Genomic DNA, 4,126 nt, shown 5'->3' with positions numbered 1-4,126 from the left:
CATGATGGGTCAAATAAATAAATAAATTTCTCCATCTCAATAAATAATGTTCAGATTTAATGGCTATCAAAAGCATATGGTTGAGGTGCACCACCTCCACTCTGTGCCCTTCTCCCACACTCTCAGCAGCAAACACTCACACCCGGTAAATCACGACTATCATATAATTTGGAACAGTTATGATTGGAACATGCAGGTTTATGCTGGGAAACCTGCAGACTGTGTTCCTGAAAAGAACCAAGTGAAGTTTGTAGATGATGATTGCACAGCTCAGGGATACAGGGTAGTGTGAGCTGTATCAGAAGCAGAAGCAAGTATAACAACAGATAATTTCCTCCATACACATACACTTCTGTGTTTACTTTATGTGACTGTATAAGAATTGGTTTTTATTTAAAAACAACAGTTTCTCCACTGTGGCAGGTCGTAGGCGATTTCTTTTTTGGACAATATTTCCCCTGCTTTTGAAAACACTCGCTCACAGGGCACAGATGAGGCAGGGTACACAGGTATGTCAGTGCTAACTTGTATAAGTGAGGGTAGACATATTTTTGTCTCTCCCAATATTTAAGGGGGTCCTCCAGCCTTCCAATATTTGGCTCCATCATGTACCGTTGGACCTCAATATTTGCATCTGCTGTCACATTTTGTGTCTGTCTACCTGACACTTTCATTCAGGCAACGCCACAGGTTGTTAGCTAAACAATAAGGAGAGTTTTATGAGATACTAGCAATTCAATTTTTAATGTGAATGAATGTTTTATTGGCCATATGCAGGTTGCCCCGCAGAGGAATAGGAGGCCCCCCCCCCCGACGTACACACACACACACACATGGGAATACAGTCGGAGATCGGCAGCGTTACAGAAAAAACACTGAAAGTACACAACAATGGGAAAAGTACAAGAGGAAGAAAAGAGACCTCTCCTCACGCTGGGCACCTATGGGAGGACAGCATGAGAACAGGAAACAAAAACTCCTCTGCACAGAGAGCACATTAATGTCCACATCACAACATTGGAGCACGTGACAAGCCACAGGGGTTGGGTAGGGGGTGAGGAGTAATCCGAAGGAAACACAGCAGTCGTCCTGCACAGCGCAACCATTCCAGCGCCGCACACAGACCCGCCGTCTTCCACAGGAAACAAGCATCGAAGGCGTTTGGAAAGGGAGGGGGATGAGTGCGTGCTTATCAGTGTAAGTGTATGTGTGTGCGTGTCCAGAGTTCAGCTGAGACAGTGTCCTTCGCTCTATCAGGCTAAGTAAACAGTCTGCCAGCCAACCCAGGTGGCCTTGCATGGGATGGGAAAAATAGTCATCGCACAGTCGTTATCAGGGAGTTGTTGTTCGGCTCCAGCCTTGGGCCTGAGCAGCTGGCGCCGTGGTGTCCGCATGTTGAATATTGGTGATTTTTCTTTTATGCGAGCAAATACCGTACACGGGTATTTTTGAAAACGGAGATTTTTCTTTTTAAAAAATAATCCCGTCCACACGTAAAGGCAGAAATGAAGGAAAACGCTGCTAGGAACATGCCAAAGCAACAGGTGGCGCTATATTCCTAACCGTGTAGAAATGTTGGCCAATCAGAAGTCTAGAAGCCTCGGTGGGAAAAAGTAAACAAAGCTGGGGCATAGAAGCAGAACCGAGTCGTATGTGTGGAGGGACAGTAACTGTGTGTATGTGTAAGCATTTAAACACTGCAGAGAGTAGAATTAACAGTATTGTAAAAATTCATTTCACCGAAACAACAACGTGGCGCACACCGTGACGTCAAAAAAAGGCGCAAATCTTTGACGCTGCGTTTTCTCTGTTTTTCTCGTCCACACGTAAATGCAAAAACGGAGTTTTAGAAAATATCCACCCTGCCCGGAGTTTTTAAAAATCTCCGTTTTCAGTGACCAAAAACGCCGTTTACGTGTGGACGAAAGGTGCAAACGCATGTATGGATGGATGGATGGATGGATGGTTCTTGTCTTGGGGAGAACCAACCTGTCACTGAACAGACTCTTCTGTTTGTTTATGGCCGTGTGCAGAAGATGCCCAGCATTGTTCATAATGTCCAGCAGTTTTGTTTTGTTTTCTTTTTAGTGTCCTTTTCTCTGCCACTGTCACCAGAGTGTCCAGCTTCATGCCAACCACAGAGCTAGCCTTCCTGATCAGTTTCTCCAGCCTGGATGAGTCCTTCTTTGCTGTGCTGCTCCCCCAGCACACCACAGCATAGAAAAGTACTCCAGCAACCACTGACTGGTAAAACATCCTCAGGAGCTTCCTGCAGATGTTAAAAGACCTCAGCTTCCTGAGGAAGTACAGTCGGCTTTGGGCTTTTTTATACAGGTGCTCTGTGTTGCATGACCAGTCCAGTTTATTGTCCACCCACAGCCCGAGGTACTTGTACTTGTTGTCCACCTCCTCCCCCTCTATATACTGAACAGCATACAAAGCATAATATATAAAATAACATTTACCTGAGTTTTTTTCTTTGAAAGAACCCTCTAACCTTCTGACATCTGTGGTCATGAAGTCATTTGAGCGCCTAGTTCTCTCCCATCTCAAGACCCTCACGGCCCCCCTCCTGGACCCCCTGCAGTTTGCATATAGAGCCAACAGGTCTGTAGACGACGCCATCAACATGGCCCTACACTTCATCCTGCAGCATCTGGACTCCCCAGGAACCTACGCCAGGATCCTGTTTGTGGATTTCAGCTCTGCCTTCAACACCATCCTTCCAGACCATCTCCGAGGCAAGCTTTCCCAGATGAATGTGCCTGATCCCATCTGCCGGTGGATCACTGACTTCCTGACGGACAGGAAGCAGCATGTGAGGCTGGGAAAGAATGTCTCGGACTCCCGGACCATCAGCACCGGCTCCCCTCAGGGCTGTGTTCTTTCTCCTCTGCTCTTCTCCCTGTACACCAACTGCTGCACCTCCACCCACCAGTCTGTCAAGCTAATCAAGTTTGCAGATGACACCACCGTTATTGGGCTCATCTCGGACGGGGATGAGTCTGCCTACAGGAGGGAGGTTGAACGTCTGGTGTCCTGGTGCAGCCACAACAACCTGGTGCTGAATGCCCAGAAGACAGTGGAGATTATTGTGGACTTCAGGAAGCACACAGCCCCACTCCCCCCCATCATCCTGACTGACACCCCCATCACCTCTGTGGACTCATTCCGCTTCCTGGGTACCACCATCACCCAGGACCTGAAGTGGGAGCCCACCATCACCTCCATCATCAAGAAAGCCCAGCAGAGGATGTACTTCCTGAGGCAGCTGAAGAAATTCAACCTGCCAACACGGACGATGATGCAGTTCTACACTGCAATCATCGAGTCCATCCTCACCTCCTCCATCACCGTGTGGTACGCTGGAGCCACTATCAAGGACAAACTGAGACTGCAGCGTGTTGTGCGCTCTGCTGAGAAGGTGATTGGCTGCAGACTCCCATCTCTGCAGGACCTGTACACCTCCAGGACATTGCGGCGTGCAGCTCGGATCTCAGCTGACCCTTCTCACCCTGGACACAGTCTGTTTGACCTGCTCCCCTTAGGCAGGAGGCTCCGGTCCATTCGCACCAGAACCTCTCGCCATAAGAACAGTTTCTTCCCCTCTGCTGTCGGACACATGAACAATAACCGTATGACTGTTCCCACCACTAACACATGACCCTACGCTGTGTTCACTGCATCATTCCATTTTTGGCACTGATCACCACCTGCACTCATGTATATATCTTTCTACGTAGCACTCTTAATTCTTATTCTCATGTATATCTCATGTATATATCTTTCTACGTAGCACTTTTAATTCTTATTCTTACTTTTATTTTTTCATGTCTATTTAAGCCCAACTTATGACACTATGTTTGCACTGAAGCACCGCAGCAATTTCCTGATGTTGTAAACCTGCTCAACATTTGGCAATAAACCCCATTCTGATTCTGATTCTGATTCTGATTCTGATTCTAATGTCCATTCTTATATTTCAGTACATAACTGAAACCGATTTAGTCGGGGAGGGTAAGAACTGAAAATATGAAATAAACACATGTAAGCTAAGACTCTAAAAAAAATAGCATTTGTTCGGTTTTTCATTTCGCCATTTGTTGATTCACTTGAAGAGCAAGTA

The sequence above is a fragment of the Astatotilapia calliptera genome, unplaced genomic scaffold (assembly GCF_900246225.1).
Source record: "Astatotilapia calliptera unplaced genomic scaffold, fAstCal1.2 U_scaffold_1, whole genome shotgun sequence".
Classification (NCBI taxonomy): Eukaryota; Metazoa; Chordata; class Actinopteri; order Cichliformes; family Cichlidae; genus Astatotilapia; species Astatotilapia calliptera.
This window is presented reverse-complemented; position numbering follows the sequence as displayed.